The 18,064-nt window shown below is 54.9% G+C and overlaps 1 protein-coding gene across 6 annotated transcripts in view; it reads left to right on the top strand.

The window, feature by feature from the left end:
* Positions 1 to 725: 725 nt before the first annotated feature.
* The window catches only part of LOC125463856 (inactive rhomboid protein 2-like), a 120,031-nt gene continuing 102,692 nt past the window's right edge, over positions 726 to 18,064 (top strand). For 3 of the 6 annotated variants that reach the window (XM_059653864.1, XM_059653865.1, XM_059653860.1), the window contains exon 1: positions 1,656 to 1,766. The gene's annotated coding sequence lies outside the window, so the exon portion shown is untranslated. Of the gene's footprint in view, positions 818 to 1,581; positions 1,631 to 1,655; positions 1,767 to 1,807; positions 1,903 to 18,064 lie in introns of those variants that run through there. The other 3 variants (XM_059653861.1, XM_059653862.1, XM_059653863.1) reach the window with 3 other exon arrangements.

Raw genomic sequence — 18,064 nt, 5'->3', positions numbered from 1 at the left:
TCGCACAGCCCAACTAAGGGTAATAGAACTGTGGTTGATGGATGGACTTGTAATCCAGATTAACCATGACCCAACACAACAGGTTTGAAGGGCTGAATGGTGTCCTGTTAGGACCTTTCAGCCCAACAACAATCCACAAGTTAAATGATGGATTGAGCTGATAATAATTACAGTTCACATGGTGATAGAGTTTCGTGCTGTCTAATAGTTAGTAGCCTGAAAGGAGAAGTAGAGATTAATTTGAATACAACAAATGTCATGAAGGAAGTCTCTAGCCATTTCCTGATTCACTGACTGAAGGGTTAATAAGCAGCTGCTAACTCTAAGGTTGGGCAATGCTGAACATGCTCAAAGTTCACATGGTGTAATTTCCTTTAGTAGAAACGGCAAAGTGTTTAGCACAGAGCTGTTGTTGGGCAGTGGGTACAATGACCTCCCTGCCTTACTCCTTTACTCTTGATTTGACAGGTATCTGCAAGAGAATTCAATGAGGGAGCTGAGAGAATTTGTTGCATTTGCTGAGGGAGGGAAACATCTGGAAAATTATGTGACTCAGGATTGAAGAGGAAGTGATTACAAAAGTATCATCCATGAACAAATGTGTACTGTCAATATATTACATAAGGAGGGCAGGACCTGTTCTCCAGTTAAATGCCGCAGCCATTTAGCGTTCAGCCAGATCTCACAAAGTAATTATCAAATGATTTGGCACCGTTAATATGCAAGTAAATACTGATCCAGGTCTGGGAAAATTCACTGCTTTTTTCTTTCTTGGAAAAGAGTAATTTAAGTCTCTAACATCCAGTTGAGCAGAAAGGTGAGTGAGATCACAAGATTAAAGGGCAGAAAATAAGAAGTCAGTTTTGGTAGGTTGATGCTGTAATTTTTGTTCTCAAATTGTTGCTTCTGCATTTGGAGAGAGATATGTAGCTGTGTAGATTATACAGAGAAACATCGAACCATTACAGCACTGAAAAAGGCCATTTGGCCGTTCATCTGTCACTTGTTTAAGTTTTGAAATGTTGTCCTGCTCACCCACTCTCGGCTATTAACAGATATCCGGAAAAGTGGAGGATATAATACTGATGTCTGAGGAACTCTGCTGTAACCTCCCACAGAATAACCACATACCATGTCATCCCCATGTTTTATCCATATTGTCCCTGAGTGCAATATTCCATACATTCAGCTTGTTTTGTGCCACGTTATCAAATCCACTTACACAAAATTAACCACATATTACTCTCAAAAACTCTCCCTCTCACCTTGGCAAAAACCTCAATCAAATAAATTAAGCACAATTTGCTCTTAACAAATCTAGTTTTCCTTAACTCCGTGTAATTATTTCAGAGTAGGTGCTGAGTAATGATGTAGCATGTAGAGACAGTGAAGTGTGATTGAATGTTAGGTGTTGAGGTGTAGTTGTTGAGTGAGATTGGTTTGTGGCATGTTAGCTGTGACCGGGAGCTCTGTGGAGTTAATGGATTGTCACTGGGTGTGAGTGAGGAGTTGCATGTTTGTTGGGAGGTAAGCACGAAGTGGTGATTTGGCCGCAAACTACCGGAAGAATATTTTGGGTGTAGCAAACTTCCTGCTCGAATTTCCCTTTATCTTTGCATTTGTTTTCGAGGTAAGTCGGCAGAGAAACACACCTGCTCCAATTCAGGATCTGAAGTTTGCCTTAGACCAAGTATGATACTGTCCAAGCTCTGCTCAGTTAGTCATTGCTCAGCCTGCCTCAGTTTGTTCTGGTTTCACGAATTTGTGTGAGTTAATAACTACGCTGCAATGTCTCGATTCAATACAGTGAAGAGTGAATGAGCCACAGCTCTATTCTGCAAACGTTCAGCAGGGAACTGGCTGGGGGAACAGAGATAGAGACGAGAAAAACACAGGCTTCAGGTGGCCACAGCCAGGGGAGCACCAGCCTCCCATGTTTTTGGCTAGTTTTTAGTGAGGGAGGGGGGTCAGTGTGTCTCTAGTGAGGGAGGGTTTCAGTGTGTCTCTAGTGAGGGGGGGTCAGTGTGTCTCTAGTGAGGGGGGGTCAGTGTGTCTCTAGTGTGGGAGGGGGGTCAGTGTGTCTCTAGTGAGGGGGGGTTTCAGTGTGTCTCTAGTGAGGGGGGGTCAGTGTGTCTGTAGTGTGGGGGGCCAGTGTGTCTCTAGTGAGGGGGGGTCAGTGTGTCTCTAGTGAGGGAGGGGGGTCAGTGTGTCTCTAGTGAGGGGGGGTTTCAGTGTGTCTCTAGTGAGGGGGGGTCAGTGTGTCTCTAGTGGGGGGGGTCAGTGTGTCTCTAGTGAGGGAGGGGGTCAGTGTGTCTCTAGTGAGGGAGGGGGGTCAGTGTGTCTCTAGTGAGGGGGTGTTCAGTGTGTCTCTAGTGAGGGGGTTTCAGTGTGTCTCTAGTGAGGGGGGGTCAGTGTGTCTCTAGTGGGGGGGTCAGTGTGTCTCTAGTGAGGGAGGGGGGCAGTGTGTCTCTAGTGAGGGGGGGTTCAGTGTGTCTCTAGTGAGGGGGGGTCAGTGTGTCTCTAGTGAGGGGGGGTTTCAGTGTGTCTCTAGTGAGGGGGTGTTCAGTGTGTCTCTAGTGAGGGGGTTTCAGTGTGTCTCTAGTGAGGGGGGGGTCAGTGTGTCTCTAGTGGGGGGGTCAGTGTGTCTCTAGTGAGGGAGGGGGGTCAGTGTGTCTCTAGTGAGGGGGTTTCAGTGTGTCTCTAGTGAGGGGGGGGGTTTCAGTGTGTCTCTACTGAGGGGAGGGCATGTGTCAGTGTGTCCCTGGTGAGGGGAAGGGGGAGGTCAGTGCGCCCCGGTGAGGGGCTATCAGTGTATTCTTGGTGGGGGCTCACTGTCTTCTTGGTGAGGGGGGGTGTTCATTGTGCTCTCGGTGAGTGGGGGTCGTTCAATGTGTTCTCGGTGAGGGGGGGTTTCTGTGTGTTCTCGGTGAGTGGAGGTTCGTTCAGTGTGTTCTCGGTTGGGGGGGTCATTCAATGTATTCTCGGTGAGGGGGGTCGTTCATTGTGTTCTCGGTGAGGAGTGTGTTTCAGTGTGTTCTCATTGAGGGGGATGTTTCAATGTGTTCTCGGTGAGGGGGAGCGTTCAGTGGGTTCTTGGTGAGTGGGGCGCGTTTCAGTGTGTTCTTGGTGGGCGGGGGGGGTGTTCAGTGTGCTCTCGGTGAGGGGGATGTTTCAATGTGTTCTCGGTGAGGGGGAGCATTCAGTGTGTTCTCGGTGAGGGGGGGCATTCAGTGTATTCTTGTGAGGGGGATGTTTCAATGTGTTCTCGGTGAGGGCGTGTTTCAGTGTGTTCTCGGTGAGTGGGGGGTGTCAGTGTGTTCTCGGTGAGGGGGATGTTTCAAAGTGTTCTCAGTGACGGGGGGTGCGTTCAGTGTGTTCTCGGTCAGTGGGGGGCCGTTCAATGTGTTCTTGGTGAGGGGGGGTTTCAGTGTGTTCTTGGTGAGGGTGGTGTTTCAGTGTGTTCTCGGTAAGGGGTGTCGTTCAGTGTGTTCTCGGTGAAGGGGCTGTTTCAGTGTGTTCTCGGTGAGTGGGGGGACGTTTAGTGTGTTCTCGGTGAGTGGGGGTCCGTTCAATGTGTTCTCGGTGAGGGGGGGGACATACAGTGTGTTCTCGGTGAGTGGGGGGCGTTCAGTGTGTTCTCGGTGAGGATGAGTCATTCAGTGTGTTAGAACATAGAACATTACAGCACCATACAGGCCTTTCGGCCCTCGATGTTGTGCCGACCTGTCATACCGATCTGAAGCCCATCTAACCTACACTATTCCATGTACATCCATATGCATGTCCAATGATGACTTAAATGTACCTAAAGTTGGCAAATCTACTATCGTTGCAGGCAAAGCATTCCATTCCCTTACTACTCTCTGAGTAATGAAACTACCTCTGACATCTGTCCTATATCTTTCACCCCTCAATTTAAAGCTATGCCCCCTCGTGCTCGCCATCACAGTCCTCGGAAAAAGGCTCTTCCTATCCACCCTGTGTGTGTTCTTGGTGAGTGGGGGGTGTTTCAGTGTGTTCTCGGTGAGTGGGGGGCATTTCAGTGTGTTCTCGGTGGGGGCTGTTTCAGTGTGTTCTCAGTGGAGGCAGTTTCAGTGTGTTCTCGGTGAGGGAGGGGTTCAGTGTGTTCTCGCTGGGGGCGTTCAGTGTGTTCTCAGTGAGTGGGGGGATTTCAGTTTGTTCTTGGTGAGTGGGGGGCGTTCAGTGTGTTCTCGGTGAGGGGGCTGTTTCAGTGTGCTCTTGGTGGGGGCGGTTTCAGTGTGTTCTCGGTGAGTGGGGGACTTTCAGTGTGTTCTCGGTGACGGGGGGGGCGTTCAGTGTGTTCTCGGTGAGGGGGGCGTTCAGTGTGTTCTTGGTGAAGGGGCGGTTTCAGTGTGTTCTTGGTGAGTGGGGGGGGCATTCAGTGTGTTCTCGGTGCGTGGGAGGGTGCTTCAGTGTGTTCTCGGTGCGTGGGAGGGCGTTTCAGTGTGTTCTTGGTGAGGGGGCGGTTTCAGTGTGTTCTTGGTGAGGGAGGGGTTCAGCGTGTTCTCGGTGGGGGCGTTCAGTGTGTTCTCAGTGAGTGGGTGGGCTTCAGTGTGTTCTCGGCGAGGGGGGTCGTTCAGTGTGTTCTTGGTGAGTGCGAGGGCGTTCAGTATGTTCTCGGTGAGTGGGGGGCGTTTCAGTGTGTTCTCGGTGAGTGGGGAGGTTTCAGTGTGTTCTTGGTGGGGGTGGTTTCAGTGTGTTCTCGGTGGGGGCGGTTTCAGTGTGTTCTCGGTGAGTGGGGGGCTTTCAGTGTGTTCTCAGTGAGGGGGGCATTCAGTGTGTTCTCGGTGAGTGGGAGGGTGTTTCAGTGTGTTCTCGGTGCGTGGGAGGGCGTTTCAGTGTGTTCTTGGTGAGGGGGCGGTTTCAGTGTGTTCTTGGTGAGGGAGGGGTTCAGCGTGTTCTCGGTGGGGGCGTTCAGTGTGTTCTCAGTGAGTGGGTGGGCTTCAGTGTGTTCTCGGCGAGGGGGGTCGTTCAGTGTGTTCTTGGTGAGTGCGAGGGCGTTCAGTATGTTCTCGGTGAGTGGGGGGCGTTTCAGTGTGTTCTCGGTGAGTGGGGAGGTTTCAGTGTGTTCTTGGTGGGGGTGGTTTCAGTGTGTTCTCGGTGGGGGCGGTTTCAGTGTGTTCTCGGTGAGTGGGGGGCTTTCAGTGTGTTCTCAGTGAGGGGGGCATTCAGTGTGTTCTCGGTGAGTGGGAGGGCGTTTCAGTGTGGTCTCGGTGAGGGGGGGCGTTCAGTGTGTTCTCGGTGAGGGGGTGGTTTCAGTGTGTTCTCGGTGAGTGGGGGGTTGTTCAATGTGTTCTCGGTGATTGGGGGGTGTCAGTGTGTTCTCGGTGAGGGTGAGTTTCAGTGTGTTCTCAGTGGGGGGTTGTCAGTGTGTTCTCGGTGAGGGGGGGATTTCAGTGTGTTCTCAGTGGTGGCATTCAGTGTGTTCTTGGTGAGTGGGGGTGTTTCAGTGTGTTCTCGGTGAGGGGGGGCATTCAGTTCATTCTTGTTGAGGGGGGTTTTCAGTGTGTTCTCGGATAGTCGGGGGGCGTTCAGTGTCTTCTCAGTGAGGGGGTCGTTCAATGTATTCTTGGTGAGTGGAGGTGTTTCAGAGTGTTCTTGGTGAGGAGGGGGTTCATTGTGTTCTCGGTTAGTGGAGGGGTGTTCAGTATGTTCTTGGTGACTGTCGGGGGTTTCAGAGTGTTCCTGGTGAGGGGGTGTTTCAGTGTGTTCTCAGTGAGGGGGGGTGTTCAATGTGTTCTCGGTGAGTGGGAGGGCGTTCAGTGTGATCTCTGTGAGGGGGGGGTTGTTCAGTGTGTTCTCGGTGAGTGCGAGGGCGTTCAGTGTGTTCTCGGTGTCGGGGGGTCGTTCAATGTGTTCTCGGTGAGGGGGGGTTTCAGTGTGTTCTCGGTGGGGGGGGTCGTTCAATGTGTTCTCGTTGAGTGGGAGGGCGTTCAGTGTGTTCTCAGTGATTGGGGGGGTTTCAGTGTGTTCTCAGTGAGAGGGGGTTTCAGTGTGTTCTCCGTGAGGGGCGGTTTCAGTGTGTTCTCGGTGAGTGGGGGGGTTTCAGTGTGTTTTCGGTGAGTTGGGGGTTTCAGTGTGTTCTCGGTGAGTGGGAGGTTGTTCAATGTGTTCTCGGTGAGGGGGGTCGTTCAATGTGTTCTCGGTGAGTGCGAGGGCGTTCAGCGTGTTCTCGGTGATTGGGTGCGTTTCAGTGTGTTCTTGGTAAGAGGAGATTTCAGTGTGTTCTCGGTGAGGGGGGTTTTCAGTGTGTTCTTGGTGAGGGGGGTCGTTCAGTGTGTTCTCGGTGAGGGGTCTGTTTCAGGGTGTTCTTGGTGAGGGGGGTTGTTCAATGTGTTCTCGGTGAGTGGGAGTGTGTTCAGTGTGTTCTCGCTGATTGGGGGGGTTTCAGTGTGTCCTCAGTAAGAGGAGATTTCAGTGTGTTCCCGGTGAGTGGGGGGGCGTTCAGTTCATTCTCGGTGAGTGGGGGTGTTTCAGAGTTTTCTCGGATAGTGGGGGGACGTTCATGTCTTCTCAGTGAGGGGGTCGTTCAGTGTGTTCTCAGTGAGGGGGCTGTTTCAGTGTGTTCTCGGTGAGGGGGGTGCATTTCAGTGTGATCTCGGTGAGTGGGCTGTTTCAGAGTGTTCTCAGTGAGGGTGGCTTTCATTGTGTTCTCGGTTAGTGGAGGGGCGTTCAGTATGTTCTTGGTGAGTGTCGGGGGTTTCAGAGTGTTCTCGGTGAGGGGGGGCGTTTCAGTGTGCTCTCGGTGAGGTGGGTTTTCAGTGTGTTCTCGGTGAGGGGGCTGTTTCAGTGTGTTCTCAGTGAGAGGGGTGTTTCAGTGTGTTCTTGGTGAGTGGGGGGTGGTTTCAATGTGTTCTCGGTGAGGGGGGTTTGCAGTGTGTTCTCGGTGAGGGGGGGTGTTCAATGTGTACTCGGTGAGTGGGAGGGTGTTCAGTGTGTTCTCGGTGATTGGGGGGGCATTCAATGTTTTTTCGGTGAGATGGGGCATTCAGTGTGTTCTCGTGAGTGGGGGGTGGTTTCAGTGTGTTCTTGGTAAGGTGGGTTTTCAGTGTGTTCTCGGTGAGGGGGGTCATTCAGTGTGTTCTCGGTGAGGGGGCTGTTTCAGTGTGTTCCCAGTGAGTCGGCGGGGGGGGGGCGTTCAGTTCATTCTCGTTGAGGGGGGTTTTGAGTGTGTCCTCGGATAGTCGGGGGGCGTTCAGTGTCTTCTCAGTGAGGGGGTCGTTCAATGTATTCTTGGTGAGTGGGGGGCGTTTCAGAGTGTTCTCGGTGAGGAGGGGGTTCATTGTGTTCTCGGTTAGAGGAGGGGCGTTCAGTATGTTCTTGGTGACTGTCGGGGGTTTCAGAGTGTTCCCGGTGAGGGGGTGTTTCAGTGTGTTCTCAGTGAGGGGGGGTGTTCAATGTGTTCTCAGTGAGTGGGAGGGCATTCAGTGTGTTCTCGGTGAGTGGGGGGTCGTTCAATGTGTTCTCGAAGAGGGAGGGTTTCAGTGTGCTCTCGGTGAGGGGGATGTTTCAATATGTTCTCGGTGAGGGGGCTGTTCAGTGTGTTCTCGGTGAGGGGGGTGCATTTCAGTGTGATCTCGGTGAGGGGGCTGTTTCAGAGTGTTCTCAGTGAGGGTGGCTTTCATTGTGTTCTCGGTTAGTGGAGGGGCGTTCAGTATGATCTTGGTGAGTGTCGGGGGTTTCAGAGTGTTCTCGGTGAGGGGGGGCGTTTCAGTGTGCTCTCGGTGAGGTGGGTTTTCAGTGTGTTCTCGGTGAGGGGGCTGTTTCAGTGTGTTCTCAGTGAGAGGGGTGTTTCAGTGTGTTCTTGGTGAGTGGGGGGTGGTTTCAATGTGTTCTCGGTGAGGGGGGTTTGCAGTGTGTTCTCGGTGAGGGGGGGTGTTCAATGTGTTCTCGGTGAGTGGGAGGGTGTTCAGTGTGTTCTCGGTGATTGGGGGGGCATTCAATGTTTTTTCGGTGAGATGGGGCATTCAGTGTGTTCTCGTGAGTGGGGGGTGGTTTCAGTGTGTTCTTGGTAAGGTGGGTTTTCAGTGTGTTCTCGGTGAGGGGGGTCATTCAGTGTGTTCTCGGTGAGGGGGCTGTTTCAGTGTGTTCCCAGTGAGTCGGCGGGGGGTGGGGGGGCGTTCAGTTCATTCTCGTTGAGGGGGGTTTTGAGTGTGTTCTCGGATAGTCGGGGGGCGTTCAGTGTCTTCTCAGTGAGGGGGTCGTTCAATGTATTCTTGGTGAGTGGGGGGCATTTCAGAGTGTTCTCGGTGAGGAGGGGGTTCATTGTGTTCTCGGTTAGAGGAGGGGCGTTCAGTATGTTCTTGGTGACTGTCGGGGGTTTCAGAGTGTTCCCGGTGAGGGGGTGTTTCAGTGTGTTCTCAGTGAGGGGGGGTGTTCAATGTGTTCTCAGTGAGTGGGAGGGTGTTCAGTGTGTTCTCGGTGAGTGGGGGGTCGTTCAATGTGTTCTCGATGAGGGAGGGTTTCAGTGTGCTCTCGGTGAGGGGGATGTTTCAATATGTTCTCGGTGAGGGGGCTGTTCAGTGTGTTCTCGGTGAGAGGGGGCGGTTTCAGTGTGTTCTCGGTGACGGGGATGTTTCAGTGTGTTCTCGGTGAGGGGGGGCGTTCAGTGTGTTCTCGGTGAGTGAGGGGGCGTTCAGTGTGTTCTCAGTGAGGGGGCTGTTTCAGTGTGTTCTCGGTGAGTGGGGGGCTTTCTGTGTGTTCTTGGTGAGTGGGGTTTAAGGGTGTTCTCGGTGAGGGGGCTGATTCAGTGTGTTCTCGGTGAGGGGGCTGTTCAGTGTGTTTTTGGTGAGAGGGGGCGGTTTCAGTGTGTTCTCGGTGACGGGGATGTTTCAGTGTGTTCTCGGTGAGGGGGGGGCGTTCAGTGTGTTCTCGGTGAGGGGGCTGTTTCAGTGTGTTTTCGGTGAGAGGGGTGTTTCAGTGTGTTCTCGGTGAGTGGGGGGTGGTTCCAGTGTGTTCTCGGTGAGGTGGGTTTTCAGTGTGTTCTCGGTGAGGGAGGGCGTTCAGTGTGTTCTCGGTGAGGGGGCTGTTTCAGTGTGTTTTCGGTGAGAGGGGTGTTTCAGTGTGTTCTCGGTGAGTGGGGGGTGGTTCCAGTGTGTTCTCGGTGAGGTGGGTTTTCAGTGTGTTCTCGGTGAGGGAGGGCGTTCAGTGTGTTCTCAGTGAGGGGGCTGTTTCAGTGTGTTCCCGGTGAGTCGGGGGGGTGCGTTCAGTTCATTCTCGTTGAGGGGGGTTTTCAGTTTGTTCTCGGATAGTCGGGGGGCGTTCAGTGTCTTCTCAGTGAGGGGGTTGTTCAATGTATTCTTGGTGAGTGGGGGTCGTTCAATGTGTTCTCGGTGAGTGGGTGGCGTTTCAGTGTGTTCTCGGTCAGTGGGGGTGTTTCAGAGTGTTCTCGGTGAGGAGGGGGTTCATTGTGTTCTCGGTTAGTGGAGGGGCGTTCAGTATGTTCTTGGTGACTGTCGGGGGTTTCAGAGTGTTCCTGGTGAGGGGGTGTTTCAGTGTGTTCTCGGTGAGCGGGATTTTTCAGTGTCTTCTCGGTGAGGGGGTAGGTGTGTTCTCGGTGAGGGGGATGTTTCAGTGTGCTCTCGGTGAGGGGGTTGGTGTGTTCTCGGTGAGGGGGTCAGTGTGTTCTCGGTGAGGGGGTTGGTGTGTTCTCGGTGAGGGGGATTTTTCAGTGTGTTCTCGGTGAGGGGGTCAGTGTGTTCTTGGTGAGGGGGATGGTTCAGTGTGTTCTCGGTGAGGGGGTCGGTGTGTTCTCGGTGAGGGGGATGTTTCAGTGTGTTCTCGATGAGGGGATCGGTGTGTTCTCGGTGAGGGGGTCGGTGTGTTCTCGGTGTGGGGGATGGTTCAGTGTGTTCTCGGTGAGGGGGTCGGTGTGTTCTCGGTGAGGGGGATGATTCAGTGTGTTCTCGGTGAGGGGGTCGGTGTGTTCTTGGTGTGGGGGATGGTTCAGTCTGTTCTCGGTGAGGGGGTCGGTGTGTTCTCGGTGTGGGGGTCGGTGTGTTCTCGGTGTGGGAGATGGTTCAGTGTGTTCTCGGTGAGGGGGTCGGTGTGTTCTCGGTGAGGGGGCTGTTTCAGTGTGTTCCCGGTGAGTCGGGGGGGTGCGTTCAGTTCATTCTCGTTGAGGGGGGTTTTCAGTTTGTTCTCGGATAGTCGGGGGGCGTTCAGTGTCTTCTCAGTGAGGGGGTTGTTCAATGTATTCTTGGTGAGTGGGGGTCGTTCAATGTGTTCTCGGTGAGTGGGTGGCGTTTCAGTGTGTTCTCGGTCAGTGGGGGTGTTTCAGAGTGTTCTCGGTGAGGAGGGGGTTCATTGTGTTCTCGGTTAGTGGAGGGGCATTCAGTATGTTCTTGGTGACTGTCGGGGGTTTCAGAGTGTTCCTGGTGAGGGGGTGTTTCAGTGTGTTCTCGGTGAGCGGGATTTTTCAGTGTCTTCTCGGTGAGGGGGTAGGTGTGTTCTCGGTGAGGGGGATGTTTCAGTGTGCTCTCGGTGAGGGGGTTGGTGTGTTCTCGGTGAGGGGGTCAGTGTGTTCTCGGTGAGGGGGTTGGTGTGTTCTCGGTGAGGGGGATTTTTCAGTGTGTTCTCGGTGAGGGGGTCGGTGTGTTCTTGGTGAGGGGGATGGTTCAGTGTGTTCTCGGTGAGGGGGTCGGTGTGTTCTCGGTGAGGGGGATGTTTCAGTGTGTTCTCGATGAGGGGATCGGTGTGTTCTCGGTGAGGGGGTCGGTGTGTTCTCGGTGTGGGGGATGGTTCAGTGTGTCCTCGGTGAGGGGGTCGGTGTGTTCTCGGTGAGGGGGATGGTTCAGTGAGTTCTCGGTGAGGGGGTCGGTGTGTTCTTGGTGTGGGGGATGGTTCAGTCTGTTCTCGGTGAGGGGGTCGGTGTGTTCTCGGTGTGGGGGTCGGTGTGTTCTCGGTGTGGGAGATGGTTCAGTGTGTTCTCGGTGAGGGGGTCGGTGTGTTCTCGGTGAGGGGGTCGGTGTGTTCTCGATGAGGGGGTCGGTGTGTTCTCGGTGAGGGGGATGTTTCAGTGTGTTCTCGATGAGGGGATCGGTGTGTTCTCGGTGTGGGGGATGGTTCAGTGTGTTCTCGGTGAGGGGGTCGGTGTGTTCTCGGTCTGGGGGATGGTTCAGTGTGTTCTCGGTGAGGGGGTCGGTGTGTTCTCGGTTTGGGGGTCGGTGTGTTCTCGGTGAGGGGGTCGGTGTGTTCTCGGTGTGGGGGATGGTTCAGTGTGTTCTCGGTGAGGGGGTCGGTGTGTTCTCGGTGAGGGAGTCGGTGTGTTCTCGGTGTGGGGGATGGTTCAGTGTGTTCTCGGTGAGGGGGTCGGTGTATTCTCGGTGTGGGGGATGGTTCGGTGTGTTCTCGGTGAGGGGGTCGGTGTGTTCTCGGTGAGGGGGTCGGTGTGTTCTCGGTGTGGGGGATGGTTCGGTGTGTTCTCGGTGAGGGGGTCGGTGTGTTCTCGATGTGGGGGTCGGTGTGTTCTCGGTGAGGGGGATGGTTCAGTGTGTTCTCGGTGTGGGGGTCGGTGTGTTCTCGGTGAGGGGGATGGTTCAGTGTGTTCTCGGTGAGGGGGTCGGTGTGTTCTCGGTGAAGGGGTCGGTGTGCTCTCGGTGTAGGGGATGGTTCAGTGTGTTCTCGGTGAGGGGGTCGGTATGTTCTCGGTGTGGGGGATGGTTCGGTGTGTTCTCGGTGAGGGGTTCGGTGTGTTCTCGGTGAGGGGGTCGGTGTGTTCCCGGTGAGGGGGATGGTTCAGTGTGTTCTTGGTGAGGGGGTCGGTGTGTTCTCGGTGTGGGGGATGGTTCAGTGTGTTCTTGGTGAGGGGGTCGGTGTGTTCTCGGTGTGGGGGATGGTTCAGTGTGTTCTCGGTGAGGGGTCGGTGTGTTCTTGGTGAGGGGGTCGGTGTGCTCTCGGTGTGGGGGATGGTTCAGTGTGTTCTTGGTGAGGGGTCGGTGTGTTCTTGGTGAGGGGGTCGGTGTGCTCTCGGTGTGGGGGATGGTTCAGTGTGTTCTTGGTGAGGGGGTCGGTGTGTTCTCGGTGAGGGGGATGGTTCAGTGTGTTCTCGGTGAGGGGGTCGGTGTGTTCTCGGTGAGGGGGTCGGTGTGTTCTCGGTGAGGGGGATGGTTCAGTGTGTTCTCGGTGAGGGGGTCGGTGTGTTCTCGGTGAGGGGGTCGGTGTGTTCTCGATGAGGGGGTCGGTGTGTTCTCGGTGAGGGGGTCGGTGTGTTCTCGGTGTGGGGGATGGTTCAGTGTGTTCTCGGTGAGGGGGTCGGTGTGTTCTCGGTGTGGGGGATGGTTCGGTGTGTTCTCGGTGAGGGGGTCGGTGTGTTCTCGGTGAGGGGGTCGGTGTGTTCTCGGTGAGGGGGTCGGTGTGTTCTCGGTGTGGGGGATGGTTCGGTGTGTTCTCGGTGAGGGGGTCGGTGTGTTCTCGGTGTGGGGGTCGGTGTGTTCTCGGTGTGGGGGTCGGTGTGTTCTCGGTGAGGGGGCCGGTGTGTTCTCGGTGTGGGGGATGGTTCAGTGTGTTCTCGGTGAGGGGGTCGGTGTGTTCTCGGTGAGGGGGTCGGTGTGTTCTCGGTGTGGGGGATGGTTCAGTGTGTTCTCGGTGAGGGGGTCGGTGTGTTCTCGGTGTGGGGGATGGTTCGGTGTGTTCTCGGTGAGGGGGTCGATGTGTTCTCGGTGAGGGGGTCGGTGTGTTCTCGGTGTGGGGGATGGTTCGGTGTGTTCTCGGTGAGGGGGTCGGTGTGTTCTCGGTGAGGGGGTCGGTGTGTTCTCGGTGTGGGGGTCGGTGTGTTCTCGGTGAGGGGGATGGTTCAGTGTGTTCTCGGTGTGGGGGTCGGTGTGTTCTCGGTGAGGGGGTCGGTGTGTTCTCGGTGAGGGGATCGGTGTGTTCTCGGTGAGGGGGATGTTTCAGTGTGTTCTCGATGAGGGGATCGGTGTGTTCTCGGTGAGGGGGTCGGTGTGTTCTCGGTGTGGGGGATGGTTCAGTGTGTTCTTGGTGAGGGGGTCGGTGTGTTCTCGGTGTGGGGGATGGTTCAGTGTGTTCTCGGTGAGGGGGTCGGTGTGTTCTCGGTGAGGGGGTCGGTGTGTTCTCGATGAGGGGGTCGGTGTGTTCTCTGTGAGGGGGATGTTTCAGTGTGTTCTCGATGAGGGGATCGGTGTGTTCTCGGTGAGGGGGTCGGTGTGTTCTCGGTGAGGGGGTCGGTGTGTTCTCGGTGAGGGGGATGTTTCAGTGTGTTCTCGATGAGGGGATCGGTGTGTTCTCGGTGAGGGGGTCGGTGTGTTTTCGGTGAGGGGGTCGGTGTGTTCTCGGTGTGGGGGATGGTTCAGTGTGTTCTCGGTGAGGGGGTCGGTGTGTTCTTGGTGAGGGGGATGGTTCAGTGTGTTCTCGGTGAGGGGGTCGGTGTGTTCTCGGTGAGGGGGATGTTTCAGTGTGTTCTCGATGAGGGGATCGGTGTGTTCTCGGTGAGGGGGTCGGTGTGTTCTCGGTGTGGGGGATGGTTCAGTGTGTTCTCGGTGAGGGGGTCGGTGTGTTCTCAGTGAGGGGGATGGTTCAGTGTGTTCTCGGTGAGGGGGTCGGTGTGTTCTCGGTGTGGGGGATGGTTCAGTGTGTTCTCGGTGAGGGGGTCGGTGTGTTCTCGGTGTGGGGGTCGGTGTGTTCTCGGTGTGGTGGATGGTTCAGTGTGTTCTCGGTGAGGGGGTCGGTGTGTTCTCGGTGAGGGGGTCGGTGTGTTCTCGATGAGGGGGTCGGTGTGTTCTCGGTGAGGGGGATGTTTCAGTGTGTTCTCGATGAGGGGATCGGTGTGTTCTCGGTCTGGGGGATGGTTCAGTGTGTTCTCGGTGAGGGGGTCGGTGTGTTCTCGGTGTGGGGGATGGTTCAGTGTGTTCTCAGTGAGGGGGTCGGTGTGTTCTCGGTGAGGGGGATGTTTCAGTGTGTTCTCGATGAGCGGATCGGTATGTTCTCGGTGAGGGGGTCGGTGTGTTCTCCGTGTGGGGGATGGTTCAGTGTGTTCTCGGTGAAGGGGTCGGTGTGTTCTCGGTGAGGGGGATGGTTCAGTGTGTTCTCGGTGAGGGGGTCGGTGTGCTCTCGGTGTGGGGGATGTTTCAGTGTGTTCTCGGTGAGGGCGTCGGTGTGTTCTCGGTGAGGGGGTCGGTGTGCTCTCGGTGTGGGGGATGGTTCAGAGTGTTCTCGGTGAGGGGGTCGGTGTGTTCTCGGTGTGGGGGATGGTTCGGTGTGTTCTCGGTGAGGGTGTCGGTGTGTTCTCGGTGAGGGGGTCGGTGTGTTCTCGGTGTGGGGGATGGTTCAGTGTGTTCTTGGTGAGGGGGTCGGTGTGTTCTCGGTGTGGGGGATGGTTCAGTGTGTTCTCGGTGAGGGGGTCGGTGTGTTCTTGGTGAGGGGGTCGGTGTGCTCTCGGTGTGGGGGATGGTTCAGTGTGTTCTCGGTGAGGGGGTCGGTGTGTTCTCGGTGTGGGGGATGTTTCAGTGTGTTCTCGGTGAGGGGGTCGGTGTGTTCTCGGTGAGGGGGATGGTTCAGTGTGTTCTCGGTGAGGGGGTCGGTGTGTTCTCGGTAAGGGGGTCGGTGTGTTCTCGGTGAGGGGGTCGGTGTGTTCTCGGTGAGGGGGTCGGTGTGTTCTCGGTGAGGGGGTCGGTGTGTTCTCGGTGTGGGGGATGGTTCGGTGTGTTCTCGGTGAGGGGGCCGGTGTGTTCTCGGTGTGGGGGTCGGTGTGTTCTCGGTGTGGGGGTCGGTGTGTTCTCGGTGAGGGGGTCGGTGTGTTCTCGGTGTGGGGGATGGTTCAGTGTGTTCTCGGTGTGGGGGTCGGTGTGTTCTCGGTGAGGGGGTCGGTGAGTTCTCGGTGTGGGGGATGGTTCAGTGTGTTCTCGGTGAGGGGGTCGGTGTGTTCTCGGTGTGGGGGATGGTTCGGTGTGTTCTCGGTGAGGGGGTCGGTGTGTTCTCGGTGAGGGGGTCGGTGTGTTCTCGGTGTGGGGGATGGTTCGGTGTGTTCTCGGTGAGGGGGTCGGTGTGTTCTCGGTGTGGGGTTCGGTGTGTTCTCGGTGAGGGGGATGGTTCAGTGTGTTCTCGGTGTGGGGGTCGGTGTGTTCTCGGTGAGGGGGATGGTTCAGTGTGTTCTCGGTGAGGGGGTCGGCGTGTTCTCGGTGAGGGGGTCGGTGTGCTCTCGGTGTGGGGGATGGTTCAGTGTGTTCTCGGTGAGGGGGTCGGTGTGTTCTCGGTGTGGGGGATGGTTCGGTGTGTTCTCGGTGAGGGGTTCGGTGTGTTCTCGGTGAGGGGGTCGGTGTGTTCTCGGTGTGGGGGATGGTTCAGTGTGTTCTTGGTGAGGGGGTCGGTGTGCTCTCGGTGTGGGGGATGGTTCAGTGTGTTCTCGGTGAGGGGGTCGGTGTGTTCTCGGTGTGGGGGATGTTTCAGTGTGTTCTCGGTGAGGGGGTCGGTGTGTTCTTGGTGAGGGGGATGGTTCAGTGTGTTCTCGGTGAGGCGGTCGGTGTGTTCTCGGTGAGGGGGTCGGTGTGTTCTCGGTGAGGGGGATGGTTCAGTGTGTTCTCGGTGAGGGGGTCGGTGTGTTCTCTGTGAGGGGGTCGGTGTGTTCTCGATGAGGGGGTCGGTGTGTTCTCGGTGAGGGGGTCGGTGTGTTCTCGGTGTGGGGGATGGTTCGGTGTGTTCTCGGTGAGGGGGTCGGTGTTTTCTCGGTGAGGGGGTCGGCGTGTTCTCGGTGAGGGGGTCGGTGTGTTCTCGGTGTGGGGGTTGGTTCAGTGTGTTCTCGGTGAGGGGGTCGGTGTGTTCTCGGTGAGGGGGTCGGTGTGTTCTCGGTGTGGGGGATGGTTCAGTGTGTTCTCGGTGAGGGGTTCGGTGTGTTCTCGGTGTGGGGGATGGTTCGGTGTGTTCTCGGTGAGGGGGTCGATGTGTTCTCGGTGAGGGGGTCGGTGTGTTCTCGGTGTGGGGGATGGTTCGGTGTGTTCTCGGTGATGGGGTCGGTGTGTTCTCGCTGTGGGGGTCGGTGTGTTCTCGGTGAGGGGGATGGTTCAGTGTGTTCTCGGTGTGGGGGTCGCTGTGTTCTCGGTGAGGGGGATGGTTCAGTGTGTTCTCGGTGAGGGGGTCGGTGTGTTCTCGGTGTGGGGGTCGGTGTGTTCTCGGTGAGGGGGAAGGTTCAGTGTGTTCTCGGTGAGGGGGTCAGTGTGTTCTCGGTGAGGGGGTCGGTGTGTTCTCGGTGAGGGGGTCGTGGTTGAGGAATTTATGGGTGCTAGTGCTGACTTTCATTGCTATCAGTTATCTATCTGCAGGATGATTTCAGGTTTTGAAACTTCAGCAACTTTTGTTAAACTCTTTGTAGTTCGAACCTGGCGAAGAATCAAACCTGCCCCGATGTGAGCACCGATTTTATCTCAGCCTCGAACAGAAAGTTGATCGAGCTCAGCTGGAGTATAGCATAAAGCTGTGGGCGTTGCACTATCGGAGAGATGCGGATGCATTGGTGGATAAGCATATGGACGTACATGGAATAGTGTAGGTTAGATGGGCTTGAGATTGGTGTGACAGGTCGGCACAACATCGAGGGCTGAAGGGCCTGTACTGTGCTGTAATGTTCTATGTTCTATGTTAGTATAGAAGTGATTGGCAAGTGTGGTTCCAAGGATGATAAACTACAGCAACAAGGAGAGACTGAAAAAGTTAGGACTTTTTTCAAACCTTTAGAGGGACGAGATCGCAGGGCCTTTGGCGATGGTCTCCTCGTCCTCACTGTCCACGGGTATAGTGCTGGAAGATTGGAGTGAGACAAATGTCATTCCTTTGTTCGAGAAAGGGAACAGGGATAACCTTAGAAATTACCGACCAATTAGACTTATGTCAGTGGTGGGCAAATTATTGGAAAGGGCTCTGCGAGACAGGATTTATGATCACTGGAAAGGCACAGTTTGATTCGTGATAGTCAGCATGGATTTGTGAGGGGTAGATCATGCCTCACAAACCTTACTGAATTCTTTGAAGAGGTGACCAAACACGTGGATGAAGGTGGAGCAATGGATGTGGTATACATGGATTTAAGTAAGGCGTTTGATAAGGTTCCCCATGGTAGGCTCACGCAGAAGGTAAGGAGGCATGGGATAGGGGGACATGTGGCAGATCGGATTCAGAATTGGCTGACCCTTAGAAGACAAAGGGTGGTAGTGGACAGAAAATATTCAACATGGTGCTCAGTTACGAGTGGTGTACCACAAGGATCTGTGCTGGGTCCTCTTCTATTTGTGATTTTTGTAAATGATTTGGATGAACTGTCCACCTGCGACTCTACTTTCAAGCAACTATGCACCTGCACTCCAAGGTCTCTCTGTTCAGCAACACTCCCCAGGACCTTACTATTAAGAGTATAAGTCCAGCCCTGATTTACCTTTCCAGAACACAACACCTCACGTTTATCTAAATTAAACTCCATCTGATCAAGGTCCCATTGTACTCAGATGTAACATTCTTCTCAGTCCATTTTGGTGTCATCCACAAAGTTACTAACCACACCTCCTCAGCTCACTTCCAAATCCTTTACCTAAATGATGAAAGACAGTGGGCCCAGCACCAATCGCTGCGGTACGCTGCTCCTCACCAGCCTGCAGTCCAAGACATAAACCCTTCACCACTACCCCCCGTCTCCAACCTTCAAACCAATTTTGTATTCAAATGGCTCGCTTTTCCTGGATTCCATGTGGTCAAACCTTGCTCACTAGTCTCTCATGTGGAACCTTGCTGAGCACCTTGCTGAAGTCCAAATAGGCAATGTCCACTGTTCTGCCATCAATCTTTTTATTCACTTCAAAAAATTCAAACTAGTGAGATTTGATTTCCCACGCACAAAGCCATGTTCTCTGTCCCTAATTAGTCCCTGTCTTTTGAGATACAATTTTTTGAGAGAAAATCATAGTTAACGTTTCCAGTGACCCTTCTTTGGAAGAAACAGGGGCTGAAACTGGTGGCTTTTATTTGAAAAGGAGCAAGGGGAGCAGATGGGGTGGGGGGAGCAGATGGTGTGTTGGGGGCGAGCAGATGAGGTGTAAGGGGAGCA

Source organism: Stegostoma tigrinum, chromosome 22 (genome assembly GCF_030684315.1).
Source record: "Stegostoma tigrinum isolate sSteTig4 chromosome 22, sSteTig4.hap1, whole genome shotgun sequence".
NCBI classification, from domain to species: domain Eukaryota; kingdom Metazoa; phylum Chordata; class Chondrichthyes; order Orectolobiformes; family Stegostomatidae; genus Stegostoma; species Stegostoma tigrinum.
Note: the sequence above shows the minus strand (reverse complement) of the source record. Positions and strands in the feature narration are given on the sequence as shown.